Source organism: Trichechus manatus, unplaced genomic scaffold, assembly GCF_000243295.1.
Source record: "Trichechus manatus latirostris isolate Lorelei unplaced genomic scaffold, TriManLat1.0 scaffold00013, whole genome shotgun sequence".
In the NCBI taxonomy this organism is placed as follows: domain Eukaryota; kingdom Metazoa; phylum Chordata; class Mammalia; order Sirenia; family Trichechidae; genus Trichechus; species Trichechus manatus.
Genome location: NW_004443949.1, coordinates 22,341,220 through 22,362,406, shown reverse-complemented (window position 1 = coordinate 22,362,406; position 21,187 = coordinate 22,341,220). Strand labels below are relative to the sequence as shown.

Below are 21,187 nucleotides of genomic sequence, written 5' to 3'. Positions count from 1 at the left end.
CATTTTCCTCAAAGGATAGTATGGCTGATCCTAAGATGTTTCCCATTGTCCTTCACTATCCTGGCTTTTGTCTTTCTACCTTCTGCCGGATTTCCCTTTCGTGAGCTGCCTGCCCACTATTTTTTGTTTTTTAGGAAACATTTCCAATTTTTATTTATAAAATGATTAATCAAAATTGCAAAGGTAGATTTACAGAACCACTTATCAATAACAAAACAAGAGGGAAGTCAGATGTTCCAGAGACATCTTGACAGTTCCCAAGGAACACACAGTAGGCTAAAAACCTACATTTAAACTGTGGTTGCACAACAGGTTATATTCATTCCTGCATTTTCTCTTTTCCAACTTGTCAAGATTTGGCTTTGCGCTCAAGAACTTCTTTCCGATCTTTGTCCAATGAGAGGCTGGTGATAACCACCTTGCTTGGGTGAATGCCCACATGAACAGTTGTGCCATTAGCCTTCTCTTGCTGCACCCTCTCGATGTGGATCACATACTTCTTTCTATACACCTGGAATAGCTTGCCAGTGTAGTTACCTTTGCAGTGTCTGGAAACCACCTGGACTTTGTCGTCCTTGTGGGTGGGCATATGGAGTGAACATTTTACTTCTGCTGCAGCTTCTTGGAAAGCAGGGGTGACATGATCTTCCTGTGCACATGCGAGGGGACATTGAAATGGCTTGCAATTCTTGCTACTGTCCAGGGTCACCAAGTGGTTGAACTTCGTGAAGACCATCTACCAAGCGCCAGGCAGCCCTGCCTGCCCGCTATTAAGGCTAAACCTGCATGTTGAAGTACCACAAGGCTTGGAAACACCATTGAGCACATTAATTTGTGAGGTGGCTCCTAAAACTTTTACATCTTTTTAACCAGAGATGAATAAATATCTAAAATATAGTATAAATGTGATTGTAGTTCACTGTAATTGTAAAGAGTATCAGACAATTTACCCAACGGTTTAAACCAAACCAAACCAAACCTGTTGCCGTTGAGTCGATTCTGACTCATAGCGACCCTATGGGACAGAACAGAACTGCCCCATAGGGTTTCAAAGGAGCAGCTGGTGAACTGCTGACCTTTTGGTTAGCAGCCGAGCTCTTAACCACTGTGCCACTAGGGAAGAAGTTTTAATGCAAGTTTAGTAGATATTCATTCTTGTCCAACTCGGGCATTTGATCAGTGTTGTTCTTACCTTTTAAAATAAAGGGGACAGGATGGTACAAACAAAGGCACACAAGGGTAGGGTGACTGACAAACTGTCAAGGCAGAAATGCTCCAGAAATCATGAGGCTATAGATTTCTCTTCCTGTAAATTCTGCACGCTAGCTTGTAAACTTCATTGCTAAGGAATCTGGCCAGGATGCTTGTATCTAAAAATGAATGGGAGTGAGAAGAGAAATGGAAGCTTGCCTGTATGTTGGGTTTTCCAGTCTGGGCTTTGTGTTAATTTCCTATGGCTGCCATAACAAATTACCACAAACTGGGTGGCTTGAAACAACAAAAATTTATTCTCTCACGGTCTGGAGGCTAGAAATTTGAACTCAGAGAGTCAACAAGAACATACTCTCCCTGAAGGCTCTAGGGAGGAATCTGTTCCATGCCTTTCTCTTAGCTTCTGGTATTGCTGGCAATCATTGATGTTCCTTGACTTGTGGATACATTACTCCAATCTCTGCCTCTGTGGTCAGATGGTGTTCTCCCTATGTGTCTGTGTCTCTTCTCTTATAAGGATACAGTCATACTGGATTAGGACCCACCTTAATGAACTTATCTTAACTTGATGACATCTACAAAGACCCTATTTCCAAATAAGGTCGCATTCACAGGTACTGGGGGTTATGACTTCAGCATATTATTTTGGGGACACAATTCAACCCATAACAGACCTTTAATAGGAAACCATCATGATGGCAGTTCTCACTATAGTGACTTTGCTTCCTAACCAATTTTTGGGTATGCAGAGTGGCTTCTTTGTGTTCATCACTGGGCTAAGTGCAGTGTGGGGGAAACCAAGAGACATGAGACACAGTTGTGTACCTAACATAGTTTGCACTTTAGATGATGAGACAAGACTAACAAATGGAAAACAATTAACTTGAAAATTGCTCTCCACATTTTTTTTCACATTACTAAAGAACATCAGAGGAGCCCTGGTGGTGCAGTGGTTAAGCAGTCAGCTGCTAACTGAAAGGTGGATGGTTCAAACATACCAGCTGCTCTATTGGAGAAAGATGTGGCAGTCGTCTGCTTCTGTAAAGATTAAAGCCTTGGAAATGCTATGGGGCAGTTCTACTCTGTCCTATAGGGCACAATGAGTCAGCAATGGGTTTATGTGAAAGACATCAGGCTATATCAAAGCATAGTCTTCAGATTGCATTCAACTCCTGCATGCTAGCTGAAACTCGTCTTCTCACAATGGATTGTGTGTCAGTGCATCACTGACCCCGGGTTGGAACTGTTGAATTAGAGAATGCCTGGTATGGTCCAAAGTTGCATTAAGCTTAAGACATTTAACAAAAGCAAAGATTAACAATTCAGAGGCCTTCAATGTGTCTGAATAGGCAGGATCTTAGAACTTTACATTCTGTTTTTTTTTTTTCAGGCCCATCTCAGTGCTGCTGGGATGCTGTTTAGGCCCTTGAGGCAAACTAAAATTCTGATTGGAGCCAAACATTTCAATAATATTTTTCAGCAAACATATGCTGACAACCTCCTCCGTGACAGATGCTGAGCCAAGCACCAGGGACACAATGATAAGAAAGACATGGGTCCTAAGCTGGAAAACCTTCCTGACTGAAGGTGGAGAAAGATCTGAGCTAGCTTTTTTCTATTTTCTTTATCTACCGCAGGACAACAACGTCCTTTACTTTTGGCCAAAGGTCAATCTGTAGTAAGCTGTTTTCCTTCTCCAGGTGATATTGGAGTGAAAACACATGGAATCTCCTGGTTAACAAATAATTCAAGCCATTTAATCACTCCATCCACATGTTACCCCTCTTTGTCTCCTTGAAAGGTCTTTTCTTCTAGTCTGGGCAATTGATGTTCAAGGGGATGGCTGTTGTTTCACTGACTTCAGTGACTCTGGGCTTGACTAACCTGCTTTCTAAGAATGCTCATTTTTCTTCTTTGTAGAAGTGAATCATTGCAATTTCCATTGAAGAACTAAAAATGTTGTTTTATGCAGAAATCATTAAGCCTGAAGAATAATGGTTGGAGTGTTTATTGATGCTTTGAATGACTTACATTTTTTTAATGTGCTCCCATGGAAAAAATACTTAAATTCATTTGGAAGCTTAATATTTACATGCTTTAAAGGGATTTGGAATTACTGCCATATTTCTATAGTTACAGTGATGAATAAAACAATTGTTATAATGATTTGTTTAATTTCAGTTCATAATTCCATCATACTATAATTCTAAAGTCATATTCATCATCTTCTCTTCCCTATTCTGTTTCTCCTCTTGCTTTCCGCCCTATATCTGCTAAAGACATTAAATAAACCAGTTGCCATCGGGTCAGTTCTGACTCATGGCGATGCCATGTGTGTCAGAGTAGAACTGTGCTCCCTGGGGTTTTCAATAACTTATTTTTCTAAAGTAGATTGCCAGGCTTTTCTTCTGAGGCACCTCTGGGTGGACTCGGACCTTCAACCTTTTGGCTAGCAGCCGAGCTTGTTAGCCATTTATACCACCCGGGGTCTCCATCTAGAGGCTGTTGTTACTGTTGTGTACCATCCTGTCGATTCTGACTCACCATGACACCATGTGTGTCAGAGTAGAACTGTGTTTCGCAGGGTTTTCAATGGCTGTTTTTTTCCAAAGTACACCGCCAACCTTTCTTCTGAGGTAGCTCTGGGTGCGCTCAAACTGCCAATCTTTCAGTTAGCAGTCAAGCACGTTAACCATTTGTACCACCCAGGCGCTCCTTGCTGTCAAGTCGATTCTGACCCCATAGGGTAGAGTAGAACTGCCTCACAGGGTTTCCAAGGAACGCCTGGTGGATTCAAACTGCCAACCTTTGGGTTAGCAGCCAAGTTTTAACCACTGCACCACCGCTAAGAAGTTACTCTCCCTTTAATCACTGAGAATCTGAAGGCTGGGAGCCTCTATGGGACCTCCCATTCATTTACTTTTGTGTCCAATTCATATCCTGCCATGCTGCCTCCCCAAACACATTCTTTCTTATTACCTCAGTAATGAGATACAGTTTTTAATTGGCAACATGGCTGTGCAGAAGACTCCATCTCCCGACCTTCCTTATAGCTAGATATGTTTGTGTATTAGGTAAGACCAATGAGATGTGAATGTAATGCAGTGAAGCAGCTTCTAGGAAGCCTCTTAAAAGACAGTGAGCATGCCATTTGCAGTATTCTTTTTTGTCCGTTCCTCCTATCTGCTGCCAGGCTGAAGCCCCAGCAGCCATCTTGAACCATGGGGCAACATCCTAAGGATAGTGTTACAGCAAGATAGGCAAAGGGTTGCTAGGTAATATAGAGCTGCCACACTAGTCCCAGACTGCTTAACTCTGGATTTCTTTCATGAGAGAGAAAAATAAATTTGTCTTTTTTTTTTTTTTTTTAAAAACAAACAAACAAATACTGTTCTGGGTTCTGTTTTACGTGAATCAAGTCTAATCTTGATCAATACACTTCATTATGTTCTGCCCCATCCTTGCCATTCTCACTGTTATTAATGTCTAAGGAGACTGAAAAGCAGTATAATGTAGGCCAAATAGTAGAAGGAATAACAGCACAGGCTTTGTAATAATCATTGTTTTTACTGAATGCTCTATCGTAGGTAGGATCACCTCTTTGTGCCCCCGTTTTGTCATTTTTAAGTGTGGGCCTCATACGTTTACTGTCAGGAACAAATGAGATAATGCCTATGCAAAACTCAGTGCATAGTGTCCGACAGTAAGTGATCCATAAAGGGTAGCTATTCTTACTATTACCATCTTTGGTTTAGTTTGACTTAAGAGGGATATCTTAGAACAAATACTATTGGACATGATATACTGATTCGATGATTTATTAAATATTCACCTGCCATTCATATTAACACTGGCCAAAGAAGCTTAAGACCTTTGTAGTACAGGAGAATATTAAAAAATATTATCATCCAACTTGGAAGATACTTCAGCTTCAGCTCCAGCAAATACATAGACTAGAGATAATTCGCTATAATTTTTGATCTGTCTTCCAAAAATAGCTTCTGTAATTTCCATGAGCCACTGTTGATTAAAGGAAATGATTAAAATTTAGTGTTTTCTCAAAGATAAGTAGATTTTTTTTTTTTTTTTGCTATTTAGATGCTATTTCTTTTGAATAAAATGTATATTGGTAAAAATTATTTTATGAGTTGACAAATTTATATAGTCCTTTTGGTAACAAATTGCACAGAGGTTTATATGTTTATTCTGTTTTCTCCCGTGAGTGAGAAGTCACAAGTGACCAGGGAAATGCTGATACAATCAACTAGTCAATCTGCAGGTAGAAGTGAGAGTTTCTCTTCTTACTTCTCAGAAGTCAATAATCCAAAATGATAAAGAAAAGTACCCAAAACTTGTGTCTCAACCCTATAGACAAGGAAATTAAGTAGTGATAGTAGATTTATAGTAGATTTAGGAGCTAGAGCTGAGGATAGAAGCCACCAAGATGATGACCAGCAGCTTCCTGGGACCATATACCCAGGATGCCAGGAAGAGCTGAATGAGAAAACAACAGAAGACTGGCTAGAGAAGGTCAGGTAGTGCCCTGTGGGGCTCTGGACTTAAGCATATCTGGGACCTAACCCTGTTACTATTACCTTTGTAAAATATTTAAATTCTCCAATTATTTGTTCCCTCATTTGCAAAATTGGAATAATATTAGGATCTTCTTCATGTGATTATTAAATAAGACAATATACAGAACATGATTAGTTTATTGTCTGGCACATATTAAGCATTCATGTAATAATAATAACAGCAACAACAATAGTGAATGATTACTGTTACAGTGAAAACTGTGAGAGTCGGAACTCAGTGGGACTGCCTTGTTTTTCCGGGTCTCACAAGTTTTCTACCCTCTATTGCTCGTTTTAGTAGAAAATATTTGAGTTTTCTTTCTCTGATGGGTTTCTGCCTTACACAGGTCCCGACTTTCTCAGGTTTTACCGTATTAACATAGAGATTTGCAGTGACATCAAAATTTGATCTTCTAAGATGCAAAGAGGAACATCAATCATCCTTATTTAAGTACCTCAGGATACGAAAGAAGAAAATTGTATGAGGAAAACCATTCGGGTTGTTGAGAATGATACGTTGATATTTATTAGATAATCTGTGAGAAATAGAAATCTCAGACTATTTTGGTAGGATCTTGAGTCAGATATAGAATCTGTGACCTTTTACTTCTTGCACATAATTAGTGACCTGGGAGGAGGATGATAGTGATAAAGAACTGAAAGGTTGTTACAAAGAAGCACGTAAGGATGTGCAAAATTATTTCACTCTCACCCCTATGTGGAGGAGTCAGAACTGTTCAAACTAAAAATGGCGAATGTGGAAATGGCTCCTATCAAATACAGACGATCTGAAAATGCATTATGACGGGCAAGATTTCTCTGAAGAAGCCAAGAAGTAAGGTTCTTGAAGATACTGTTTTTTCTTGATGCAACTATATTTGTAAAGGTAGTAATTTCTTATTTGACACTAACTGAGCAAAAGAAACGTGCTTAACAAGAAGCATTTCCGGAGATGTGCTAGGACTTGGAATCTCAAAGCAGAGCAAGACACACGTCTGCTCTTATGGAGCTCATAGAACATAAGTCATTTTACACCCAACATTGCATTGCCATGGAACTCCGTTTGTCTGATAATGTCATAAATGTAACCAGAGTAGGCATGCCATCTTCATGCTTAGAAACATAATCTAACTTCAGTACTACTTTAGAAGTTTATGTTATCTTATTTCTAATTTGGATGTTCGTCCAAAAGTAATGCAGTTCTGATCTGGCTATACATTAAAGGTATAAAAATATCCATCTGAGACAGTTTGTATGATTTTAATCCTGTAACATGGAATAAAATGTCTGATAACAGAAGACATCATATAGATGTGAGATCATTTTGCTGTAAAAGACCATCTGCCTACCTCTGTACAACATGGTTGAAAAGGTATAAAATGAAGACCCAAATCTCTTTATACCCTTGACGACCAGATGGCTGATGACAGACTGATGGTGGGGTGAAATCCACCCCAGTGCCCATCCAGCGAGTAGACATTAGGTAATAGGCAAACAAGACAGTTGCCAGGAATCAGAAAAACCATAGCATTTTAGAATTTCATCATTAAAATTCAGGATGAAGCTGAAAATTTTAGATCAGTAATTTTACGAGGGACCTTAGGAAAAAAATGACAGTGTAGAACAGGCAAAATGTAGCTGTATGGGGTATTGCAGTAGCTATGGCCACATCTGTGAAATGCTACATATTCTTGAATTTGGAATAAGCTGAATGTGTCTTATCTTGGGGGGCTATCGACTTGATGTTAAGCATGTTACTGTTGTTACGTGCTATCGAGTCGCTTCCAGTTCATAGCGACCCTATAAACACAATGAAACCTTCTTGTGCCGTGTTAAGCATACTGTAGTGGAAAAGGAACTCAAGAGTCGACCATTTTAATCCGGCTTCAAAATCTGCAGTGCTCAGTAACCTTGGGCAATACATTCAATCTTTAAGCGTCCCTGTTTCCTGCTTAGGAAAAAAGGAAAAGTATTCCAAAGCCCTTCTTTCCAAGGCAAAAGAGTTGTACAATGCTTGACAGGGCATCGAGATCAATGAAAATTAATAACAATGTTTCTTCTTCAGAGACAAACCTCTTACTTTTGCTGAAGTATTTTTATATGCTGTCTGGTTAGAGAGAATATGAGAAATGAGCCTCCCTGATTCTAATTTTTGGCTGGAAGTCTTGGCTGGCTATTGCAACAATCTGTTATTGCTGGTTATTGCTATGGGGGTGAGTTAATGCCAGCCATTCAGATGTTCACTAATATCAGTATTGCACGGAATGGCAGGTTTCTGCTTCCAGTGATGAATTTGCTATGCTCTGCAGCACAAGCCAAAAAGACCCTTTTGCCATCCCTTGGCCTCCCTGGGGTTTTGGGCCTGCAGTTCACATTCTCTGTACTTCCTCTAGCTTGTTAGTCAGTTTACAGCCATCTGTCTTTGTACCATTAACCCACTTGATTGGACACCATACAGTTGTTTTCTGTGCCTGTTCTGGTAAATTATGTGCCACTGCTGTTAGGCATCTGAGGTGCATGCTGTTCTAATGGCAGCTCTCTCAGAAGGGATCTAGGTGGAGAATACCTCTGTGAGAATTTATCTCAGCCACCAGGAAACTGTTTCCTGAAGTTGTGGCAGAGTTTGGCTCTTGGGGGGAAATTGAATAAGGGCAATCCTTGAACACTGGCTATAAGAACTAGTGAGGCAACAAAGTCTCATTCTTAACTGGTCAGTGGATCAGATGGAAGTACTCAAAAGCATAAGAGAAAATAAAGTGGAGACCGAAGCAATTTTCTGGCCCTGGAGGAAAAATGATAGCACAAAGGAGAGTGATAACATGTGAATAGTTAGCAACAAGACTGTAAATTGCCTCCTCTCCTTTTCTTCAGCCTGTCTCCATCAAGGATGCTCTATCATGGATGATCTTCCTAACTTCTGCTCATGCTGCTTGGCTAAGATAAGGAGAAACAGATAAAACCAGCCTGTGGTTCCCTGGAAGGCCTTCTACTACTGGGAGAACAGAGCTAGCATGTCTTCAGGAGAAAAGGCAGTATACTGGGGTCAGAGCTAAAATGGATTTTTCTGCTGGCTCTTCAGAATTCTATAGAGCAATTTTGAAAAATGCTGTCTCAAGAAAGAAATAAAATGACAGTGGTTGTATGTGAAGCAAATAGGGTGGCTACTGTGGTTTCCTAGGATTTCTCCAATACCAAATGTCCTGTTTTCACTTAATATTCACATTAAGTGTTGTATGATATTCTTTGTAAATTGCCTTTCTTGATTGAGCTTTGTGCAGCGAATAAGGATGATTAAGTGGGGTGGAGAAAAGGTTAAGTGAAGGAAGGAGAGGAGAATTCAAGAAAGATGGCATGGATTTTGGTTCTCCATTTTAGAAGTTCATTCCTAGCATTTTTATTAAAATTGCTTTGCAATCAGATGTTTTATCTAAGTGCAGTGCAGTGGATTGCTTTTATATGACCTTTTTTGCCATGGTCTTGTAACTCCCACCAAATGATCGGATGGGACTATGCAAATAAGGTGTTTGTGGCCCACCAAAGGGATCGAACATCTTGCTAATAATGCAAGTAAGGTGCATGGCACCTTTGTGGGGGTGAGACCGTGCAAATAAGGTGTATGGAACCCTAATGAGCAGATTGGTCAGTTTTGTCATCATGCTAGACTCAAAATGAGCCATCCCAGAGTTGGAAAGGAGGGATATCACTACCACCAAGAAGAAGATATGGGAGTGGAGTGCCTCCTTTGGACCCGGGCTCCTTGTGCTGAGAACCTCCTAGACCCAGGAGACAGAGAGAGAGAGCTGTAACACTGGATGTGGCTCAAGACAGCAAGAAGCAGTGGCAGAGAAATGGTGGCAGCAGAACTAGGAGACCAGTGTGAGATAGTGCAGTCGGCTTCCTGGCTCACGGAGCAAGGTGGTTACAGTAGGTATGCCAACCTCGGAGTGAGAGAGCTGAGAGCCTTTAGGCAGGAGGCTTCCTGGTGGTGTGGGATGCCCCTAGGCACTTACTGGTGGAGCTAAACAGCTTTGTAACACTTGCCCAAGTAGGGAAGAGGCTGAGCCGAGACGCTGAGGGCCAGAGAGAAGCTTGCCTGCATGTAAGGATGAGAAGAGGCTGTCCTGATCAAAGAACTGTATCCTGAGTCATTCCTGACCCTGAATTGTAACTTGTTACTTCCCTAATAAACCTCTTAACTGTGAGTATGGCCTGTGAGTTCTGTGTGGCCATTGCAATGAATCATCGAACCCAGCGGAGGAGTACAGAGTGCTGTGGGAGGGACGGCTGGTATCAGAATTGGTGAAACGTTTGAAGAGAGGAGGTATGTCTGACTTTCGTCTCATAGGAATCAGGCTTGGGTTGTTGGTCTTGATTCTCCTTCCCCCTTGTGAAGTTAGAGGAGATCAGATGCCCCCACGCCACCATTTTCATAGTAAGCAACTATTATTAGCTTTATTAAGGTGCACTGTGCCATAAAGAGTAGTTTTCCAAATGACAATTCAACTATTAGAGGACTGGTGTAAAAATGAATATAAACTTAGGTAAAGTATAAGGGATTCCTTTGGACACCATTGAGTAGATCCTGTAGGCTGTTTGGTTGCTCCAGCCTGGGCTTCAAATATTAGCTTCATGAAACCTTTATAAACTGATGAAGTGCTTTAGTGTCTCTAGAGAGATGCTTGGAGAGAGGGGTGCATGTAGGCTAATCGAGTCTGCTGTTTAAAATGCACAGTTTTTAAGTGTAAAGTAATGAAATTACATTCTTTTTTTGGAGAAGGCAGTCTAGAGAATGGCGGATCTGCCAAGACTGAGTGTGGAACATCCTGTTAGCCTCAAATATCACCATGGTCTTGGCTTGGGTTGTGGGTTGAATTGGTTGCTCTGAAAAGACATGTTAAAGTCCTAATCCCTGGTACCTGTGAATGTGACCTTATTTGGACATAGGATCGAATTTGGACATAGGGTCCTTACAGATGAAATCAAGTTAAGATGAGGTCCTACTGGATTAAGGTGGGCCCTAAATCCAATAACTCATTATAAGAAGATAGATATATAAAGACATAGAGATATTTACAGGGAAGACTGCCACATGAAGATGGAGGCACAAATTGGAGTGATGTAACTTCAAACCAAGGAATGCCAAGACTTTAGGTTAAGAGATTCCAAACAGAATTATTTCTCTGTGAGCTGGTTATTATCAGCTTTACTTGATAAGTTACTATAATAATGAGAAGAGTTCAGAAAGAAACTGGCCAGTTTGAAAGCAGTATTGCTCCCAATTCTGGAATTTCCAAGGTTGGAAAATTGATCAGATCTTGTGTCAAGACTAAATCTGGATTATGCCTTTCATACTTTTTGTTTCTTTGTTTTGTTTTTATTTATTAATTTATTTTTGAACATTTTATTGTGGTTTGAGTAAAAGTTTACAAAGCAAATTAGTTTCCCATTCAATGATTTACACACATTCTGTTTTGTGACATTAGTTGCAATCCCCTCAATGTGACAGCACTCTACCTACTTCCTCCCTGGGTTCTCTATTTGCATTTGTCCATCTTCCCTACTGCTTCCTGCCTTCTAAACTTTATTGTTGGGTAAATGTGGCCCTTTTGGTCCTCTATGGTTGATTGTTCTGAGGAGCATGTTCCTCAAGGGTGTTATTGTTAACTTTGTAGGCCTGTGTATTGTTTGGCTGAAAGGTGATCTCCACAAGTGGGTTCAGCTCCAGGTTTGAAGGGTGTCTAAGGGCCATAGTCTCAGGGGTTCAACGAGTCTGGTCTTTTCCGTAAATTTGAATTTTGTTCTACATTTTTCTCCCACTCTGTCCAGGACCTTCTCTTGTGATCCTGATCAGAGTGGTCGGTCAGTAGTGATAGCCAGGCACCATCTAGTTCTTCTGTTCTCAGGCTAGTGGAGGCTGTGGTTCACGTGGTCCATTAGTCTTTTGTACTAATTTTTTCCTTGAGTCTTTGAGTTTCTTCACTCTTTTTTGCTCAGCACAGGAAGAGACCAGTAGTTGTATCTTAGATGGCTGCTCGCAAGCTTTTAAGACCCCAGTCAGTACCCACCAAAGTAGGATGTAGAGCATTGTCTTTATGGACTATATTATGCTGATTGACATAGATGTCCCCCAAGACTGTGGTCCTAAGCCCTCAAGCTCAGTGACTCAGTCCCTCAGTTTCTTGATTATGGCTAAGGAGCTTTCATAACTTTACACCCTGTATCCTCTACCATATACATGGATATCTTGCAGCACATATAAATACATATGTAGAAATATCCTCTGCCAAATCTATATATGCTCGTGGGTGTACTCCCATATTCCATCCCACACCTGTTCAGTTTACGTAGCTGCCTATGTATCCACTTGTAAATTATTGTTTGTTATTACTGTTATTGCAGGATTGTGTATGTAACAGTGTTTACCGTTGTTGCCTTTTACTCTTGCGTACCTCCCAGTGTCTTCCTTTGCCTTAGTCATGTTGTGCTGACATCCCCCTTATTGTGTGTTGCCTTTCCCTTCATCCAAATTAATATGTGTCTACTGTCTAGTCAGTGATTTTCCCTCCCTCTCTCTCTCATCCCTGGTGATCATCAAAGAATGTTTCTTTCTGTGTGTAAACCTTTTCTTGACTTCTTACAATAATGGTCTCATGCAATATTTGTCCTTTTGTGATAGACGTACTTCACTCAGCATAGTGTCCTCCAGGTTCTTACTTTATTGTGAGGTGTTTGTGGATTCATTGTTATTCTTTAAGGTTGTGTAATACTGCATTGTGTATATGTACCATAGTTTGTTTATCCAGACATCCGTTGGTGGGCACTTAGGTTGTTTCCATCTTTTTGCTGTTGTGAATAAGGTTGTGATGAAGATGGGTGTGCACTGATCTATTCGTGTCACGGCTCTTATTTCTCTAGGATATATACCTAGTAGTGGGATTGCTGGATCATATGCTATCTCTATTTCTGACTTTTTAAGGAAGCACCATACCATTTTCCACAGTGGTTGTACCATTTTACAATCCCACCAGCTGTGTATGAGAGTTCCAATCTCCCCACACCGTCACCAGCATTTGTTGTTTTCTGTTTCTATGATCATTGCCATTACTGCCAGAGGGAGATGATATCTCATTGTTGTTTTGATTTGCTTCTTTCTAATGGCTAATGATTGCGAGCCTCTCTTCATGTATTTCTTGGCTACCTGAATGTCTTCTTTGGCGTTCATGTCCTTTGCCTATTTTTTGGTTGGACTGTTTGTCTTTTTGTTGTTGAGATATTGAAGTTTTCTATAAATTTGATCCAATCGAATGTGGAAATTATTAAACAATATCGTTAATATCACATGCAAGTAAAATTTTGCTGAAGATCATTCAACAGTGGTTGCAGCAGTATATCAACAGGGAACTTCCAGAAATTCAAGCTGGATTCAGAAGTGGACATGGAATGAGGGATATCATTGCTGATGTCAGATGGATCCTGGATGAAAGCAGAGAATACCAGAAAGATGTTTACCTATGTTTTATTGACTTTGCAAGGGCATTTGGTTATGTGGATCATAACAAAGTATGGATAACATGCAATCAGAATGTACTGATAATTACTGGTGATTGGAATGCAAAAGTTGGAAACAAAGAAGAATGATCAGTAGTTGGAAAATATAGCTTCGGTGATAGAAACGATGCAGGAGATTGCATGATAGTTTTGCAAGACCAGTGACTTCTTCATTGCAAATACCTTTTTTCACCAACATAAACGGTGACTATACACATGGACCTCACCAGATAGAATGCACAGGAATCAAATTGACCACATCTGTGGAAAGAGAGGATGGAAAAGCTTAATGTCATTAGTCAGAACAAGGCTGGGGCTGACTGTGGAACAGACCATCAGTTGCTCCTATGCAAGTTCAAGTTGAAACTGAAGAAAATTAGAACAAGTCCAAGAGAGCCAAAGTACGTTCTTGAGTATATCCCAGTTGAATTTAGAGACCATCTCAAGAGTAGATTTGATGTATTGAGCACTAATGACCGAAGACCAGATGAGTTGTGGAATGACGTCAAGGACATCATACATGAAGAAAGTAAGACATCATTAAAAAGACAGGAAAGAAGGAAAAGACCAAAATGGATGTCAGAAGAGACTCTGAAACTTGCTCTCGAGTGTCGAGTAGCTAAAGCAAAAGGAAGAAATGAGGAAGTAAAAGAGCTGAAAAGAAGATTTCAAAGAGCAACTCGAGAAGACAAAGTAAAGTATTATAATGACATGTACAAAGACCTGGAGATAGAAAACCAAAAGGGAAGAACATGCTCGGCATTTCTCAAGCTGAAAGAACTGAAGAAAAAAATTCAAGCATCAAGCTGTGGTACTGAAGGATTCTACGGGGAAAATATTAAATGACGCAAAACATCAAAAGAAGATGGAAGGAATACACAGAGTCACTATACCAAAAAGAATTGGTCAACATTCAGCCATTTCAGGAGGTAGCATATGATCAGGAACCGATGGTGCTGAAGGAAGAAGTCCGAGCTACACTGAAGTCATTGGTGAAAAACAAGTCTCCAGGAATTGATGGAATATCAATTGAGATGTTTCAACAAATGGATGCAGAGCTGGAAGTGCTCACTCATCTATGCTAAGAAATTTGGAAGACAGCTACCTGGCCAACCAGTTGGAAGAGTCCCATATTTATGCCTATTCCCAAGAAAGGTGATCCAACTGAATGTGGAAATTATTGAACAATATTATTAATATTACATGCAAGTAAAATTTTGCTGATGATCATTCAAAACTAGCTACAGCAGTACATTGACAGAGAACTGCCAGAAATTCAAGCTGGATTCAGAATGAGGTGTATCATTGGAATGAGGTATATCATTGCTGATGTCAGATAGATCCTGGCTGAAAGCAGAGAATACCAGAAAGATGTTTACCTGCATTTTATTGACTATGCAAAGGCATTTGACTGTGTGTATCATAAGAAATTATGGATAACATTGCAAAGAATGGAAATTCCAGAACACTTAATTGTGCTCATGAGGAACCTCTACATAGACCAAGAGGCAGAACAGAACAGAACAAGAAAGCAGAACAACGGGATGCTGCGTGGTTTAAAGTCAGGAAAGCTGTACATCAGGGTTGTATCCTTTCACCATACCTATTCAATCTGTATGTTAAATATTCCGAGAAGCTTGACTATATGATGAAGAATGCAGTATTAGGATTGGAGGAAGGCTTATTAACAACCTGCATTATGCAGATGACACAACTTTCCTGCTGAAAGTGAAGAGGACTTGAAGCACTTACTGATGAAGATCAAAGACCACAGCCTTCAGTATGGATTACACCTCAACATAAAGAAAACAAAAATCCTTACAACTGGACCAATGAGCAATATCATGGTAAATGGAGAAAAGATTGAAGTTGTCAAGGATTTCATTTTACTTGGATCCACAATCACACCCATGGAAACAGCAGTCAGGAAATCAAAAGACACATTGCATTGGGCAAATCTGCTGCAGAAGACCTCTTTAAAGTGTTGAAAAGCGAAGATGTCACCTTGAAGACTAAGATGCGCATGACCCAAGCCATGGTGTTTTCAATCACCTCATATGCATGTGAAAGCTGGACAATGAATAAGGAAGACCGAAGAAGAATCGATGCCTTTGAATTGTGGTGTTGGTGAAGAATATTGAATATACCATGGACTGCTAGAAGAATGGAAAAATCTGTCTTGGAAGAAGTACAACCAGAATGCTCCTTAGAAGCAAGGATGGCAAGACTATGTCTCACACACTTTGAACATGTTATCAGGAGGGACCAGTCCCTGGAGAAGGACATCATGCTTGGTAAAGTAGAGGGTTGGCGAAAAAGAGGAAGATCCTCAATAAGGTGGATTGACACAGTGGCTGCAATGATGGGCTTAAACATAACAAAGATTATGAGAATGGCCCAGGATTGGGCAGTGTTTAGTTCTCTTTTACGTAGGGTCGCTATGAGTCCAAAACGACTTGATGGCACCTAACAAGTTTGTCCCTATTTTTTTCTTCCATGATCTTTATAGTTTTAGGTTTTACATTTAGAGCCTTGATCCATCTTGACTTAGTTTTTGTATATAGCATGAGATATGGATCCTAATTCATATTCTGCAGGTGGATATTGAGTTTTGCCAGCATCATTTGTTAAAGAGACTCTCTCTTCCCCATGTAATGAATTTCAGCGCTTTGTCAAAGATCAGCTGTCCATAGGTGGATGGATTTACTTGTGGGTTCTTAATTCTGTTCCATTGGTCTATATGTCATTGTACCAGCACCAGGTTGTTTTGACTGCTGTGACTGTGTAGTAGGTTCTGAGATTGGGAAGTGTGAGGCCTCCTATTTTGTTTTTTTCTTCAGTAGTGCTTTGCTTATTCAGGATCTCGTTCCTTTGCATATGAAGTTGTTAATTAGTTTTTCCATCTATTTAAAGAATATTGACAGAATCTGGATTGGGATTGCATTATATCTATAGATTGCTTTAGGTATTATTGCCATTTTCACAATGTTACTTCTTCCTATCCATGAACATCGTATGTTCTTTCATGTATGTAGGTCTCTTTTGTTTTCTTGCAGTAGTGTTTTGTAGTTTTCTTTGTGTAAGTCTTTTACATTCCTGGTTAAGTTTATTCATTAGTATTTATCTTTTTGGGGACTATTGTAAATGGTATTGTTTTCCTGATTTCCTTTTTGGAGTTCTCCTTTTTAGTGCAGAGGAACTCAACTGATTTTTTTGATTTTTTTATGTTGATCTTGTATTCTGCCACTTTGCTGAATCCTTCTATTAGTTCCAGTAGCTTTCTTGTAGAATCTCTGGGATTTTCTATTATAGGATTATATCATCTGAAAATAGGGATAATTTTATTTCTTCCTTACCAATCTGGATGCATTTTATTTCCCTTTCTTGTCTTATTTTCTGCCTAGGACTTCTAGTACAATATTGAATAAGGGTAGTAACAAAGAGTATCCTTGTCTGTTTCCTATTCTCAAGGGGAATGCTTTCAGTCTCTCACCATTGAGAATAATATTGGCTGTTGGTTTTGTACATATGCCCTTAATTATGTTGAGGAATTTCACTTCTATTCCTATTTTGCTGAGAGTTTTTATCAGGAATGGGTGTTGGGTTTTATCAAATGCCTTTTCTGCATCCATTGATTTATCATGTGGTTCTTTTCCTTTGTTTTATTTATGTGCTGAATTACGTTGATTAATTTTCTAATGTTGAACCATCCTTGCATACCTGGTGTAAATTCCACTTTGTCAGGATGTATTTTTTTTTTTTAATATTGTGTTGGGTTCTATTGGCTATGATTTTTTGGAGAATTTTTGCATCTATATTCATGAAGGATATTTGTCTACAATTTTCTGTTTTAGTGGTGTCTTTGCCTGGCTTTGGTATCAGTGTTATGCTTGCTTCATAGAACGAATTCAGAGAATCCCATCCTTTTCTTTGTTCTGGAATAGTTTGAATAGAATTAGTGTCAGCTCTTCTCTGAATGTTTGGTAGAATTCTCCAGTGAAGTCGTATGGGCAGGGTTTTTTTTTTTTTTTTGGTTGGCTTCATATTCCTTTTTAACTCTTCTTTAAACCTCTGGGTTAAGATGTTCCCCAGTAAATCCTTATAGTTCAGCTAAATGGCTCAGGGAAAAAAAAGATAAGAGACAGATTCTAATGGAACCGTTAGTTAATCTGTAATTAAGTCTATCAAGGAATATCTCAAAAAGAATTATGAGTTTAGCTATTGACCTATAGAGCTATCTAGAATCAAATAAAATACCTCTACTAATGAAAATTTGACTTTTGAGAGAGTCGTATTGCCAAAAGTTCTGCACACCTAGATAAAAAGAGATTGTGACCATTGAAATGTAAAATCTTTTTTGTTGTGTTACTATTCCTTCAAAGAGGACTTATTCACCAATGACTTCCTTAGGGGTTAAGGAAGATAACCGAAAGGGAAAGACCTCCCAGAAGGCATAGCCAAAAGCCATGGGCAACAATGGGCTGCAGTGCTCCTCCCAGGGAACAGAACTGGGACCCAGTCAAGGAATATTCCCTATGCTTAGGGTGGGAAACTCACAAGGCTTTCCAGTGGGATTTCAGAATTTATATGGAACAGTGATTGCTGTGTACCTCCCATTCTGAACAAGAGTGTTTATTTTAATTGTTCTGATCCTATTCTACCACTGTATATTGGTTGTGTTGGAGGCAGAGGAGCCTCATACCAATCTCAGGTTAGGCTCTCACAGGATCTTGAATGTGAGCAAGATGCTATGATTGGTTAAGACTTTGAGATATCTTCCTGGAGGTGGTGAGAGTATTTTGTGGACAGAAGAGAAGGAAATATTTGTAACTAAGACGGTGGATTGTGATAAACTGAACTATTGTTCCCAGGTGTTCTTTTTGTGTGTGTACATCCGCACCCACTGATTTTTTGACTTGGTCATCTGATATGCTTTGGCCAATGGAATGTGAGCAGGCATTATGCATGTTATGTCTGAACAGAGGCTTTAAGTGGAATATTCGGCCTCTTGCACTTCTGTCTTATGCCATGAGAACATATATCCCAAAGAGAGCTACTCTTTCAGCTCCAGGGTCTTAGAATGAGGAGACATATGGAGCATGATCATTTTCATAAGCTGTTGATATTTTTGGATTATGTTGGAAGCCCTCAAATCTATTGTGGGGCTTTTCCTGTGCAAATGGGTGGTGCTGTATATCAAAAGATGCCAAGATAGGTAGATAAGTTTAGCAGCAGAGGAAAAATACTTCTGAGGTTTTCTCCTCCTGCTTCTTCTGATAATACTCCTACACTTATATTGGGATGTGGCTTGTTATGGTGCCAGAGGTAGGTGTTTGGGAATTGCTAAATTGAGATGTCATTATGTATTATTACTGGTGATATTTACATTGATCATCCGATTAAGACAGTGTCTGCCGGGTGTCTCCATTGTAAAGTTACTATTTTTTATTTTTGTAATTAATAAGTATCTTGGGGGAGATACTATAAGACTACGTAAATATCCTGTTTATCCTCACACTTTCCATTTTAGTATCTATCAGAGGGACCTTGTCTTTTTCAAGTATTAGTGTATGTTTTAATGGTGATGTCCCATTTCTTATTCCTTTTAAATTTATTAATTAGATTTCTTCTATAAGGAATACATGTACCTTCTCCCCTGCTTTTTTACTTATTATTTACATCAGTATGGATTCATGGATATTTATTTTATTCCATGGGTTTTAATACAATGCTGTCATTATTTGTTACTCAGTTTTTTTTCTCTTTTCACCATAAGAAGACCCTGTATGTTGCTTCCTGTGTCTAGGCTCATCTTGTATTTTCCCTACTCCAGTCCAGGAATCAGCAACTTCTTCAAGGGGCCCTGGTTTCCTTTAGAAAGTATTTAGAAACCAAGAACTGGGTGCTAGTCGTGTTCATTGCTATTAGGGTGTCGTTGTTTCTAAACCCTTTCAGTGGGCATATAAGAAATATATGTATGTATATTAAGTCATGCATACATCTCTCTTTCTCTCTATCTGTCTGTCTGTCTACCTGCCTATCTATCCATAAGTTCATACTGATAATGCTCATTCCAGTGCAACACCATCAGGTTCATTCTAGTCTTACTCGTTTTTCTTTTAACTGCTTTCTTTGACAGCAAGAAATCTGGCTCTTATTATCTACAATATATTTACTTATATGTTAAATCCTAGTGTACATTACATATAAGGTAATTTCAGATTATTAACCCATATTCCTGTGGAAAACACATTTACTAACTAGATTAGCTCTATTTTCTTTAGGATCTAGGATTATTTTGATAATATATTTTATTTTCTCTCAAATTTAGTTTTCAAGGTGACCTTCTCCAATATCAGATATAGTGAGATATAGATTTTGTGCTACGGGTTATCACTAGAACACAGCAGTGTGGAAACTCTATGCAGATAGCAAAGATACTTGTAATCTGAAAGAAAAAAAAATTCATCTAAACTTTCTTATTTTATAACTGGAGGTAGACACTTTGGTATGACTTCACAGCTCTTCCCATTATCAGCTCTAAATCAATATTCCCATGAAGTCTCAGAGCAACATACTAAATTGGGAAGGGAATCCCATACCATCACTTAAATCTATAGATTTCAGCTATAGAATTAATAAATCAAAATGACCTAAAGTTCACTGCAGCTACTATTTTTGAGCAGAACTCAGCAACTTGTGAGGGTTATTATAGCTCTATGTATCTATATTATATCTCTCTTATGTGGTAGCTTCCTAAAAATTATATGTATAATTTATAACTTCTAAGACTGATGTTTTCCAAGTTCATAGTAAGTGGCAATACTTTTCAAACCCAGATGATACAAAGGAAATTCTTAAAATTATGTTAGAAAATTAAAATAATAACATTGTAGTATTTATACCTATTGAAATTGCAAAAATTAAATAATGACAATGAATGTAGGTAACCCATTCATTCAATATATATTTATTTAGTCTCTCCTGTATGCTAGGTGCTGAGAAGACAGTTATAATCAAAACAGACAAAAATCTCTGCTTTCACAGTATTTATATTTCAGCAGAAGATGGACAATAAACCAAATAAGCATGTTATATAGTATTATTGGAAGATGATAAGTGGTATGATGAAAGGAGCAGAAAATTGGGTAGGGAGTTGTGATGCAGTGAATTACTTAATAAGTCTTTTCTAGCCATAGTCTTTCTACCTGTCTGTCTACCTCGTCTTACTCGTTTTTCTTTTAACTGCTTTCTTTGACAGCAAGAAATCTGGCTCTTATTATCTACAATATATTTACTTATATGTTAAATCCTAGTGTACATTACATATAAGGTAATTTCAGATTATTAACCCATATTCCTGTGGAAAACACATTTACTAACTAGATTAGCTCTATTTTCTTTAGGATCTAGGATTATTTTGATAATATATTTTATTTTCTCTCAAATTTAGTTTTCAAGGTGACCTTCTCCAATATCAGATATAGTGAGATATAGATTTTGTGCTACGGGTTATCAAAACAGACTTTGTGACTCCCACACAATGATTGGGTGGGATTATGTAAATTAGTGCATGACACCCTTGTGTAGTTGGGACCATGCAAATAAGGTCTGGAACCCTAATGAGAGGATTGATCAGTTTTGCCATCCCTCTAAGCTTAAAATGAGCTATCCCAGAGGTAGAAAGATGTGACCTAACTACTACGAAGAAAGAACAAGGAGTGGAGCATGTCCTTTGGACCCAGGGTCCCTGTGCTGAGAACCTTCTAGACCCAGGAGACAGAGAGAGAGAGAGAGAGAGAGAGAGAGCTGTGATACTGGAGATAGTACAAGATGGCAAGAAGCAGTAGCAG

General features: G+C 39.0%; 1 pseudogene; it reads right to left on the bottom strand.

The window, feature by feature from the left end:
* Nucleotides 1–349: 349 nt before the first annotated feature.
* LOC101345948 (60S ribosomal protein L26-like 1 pseudogene) lies at nucleotides 350–736 on the bottom strand (annotated as a pseudogene).
* Between the last annotated feature and the right edge of the window lie 20,451 nt (nucleotides 737–21,187).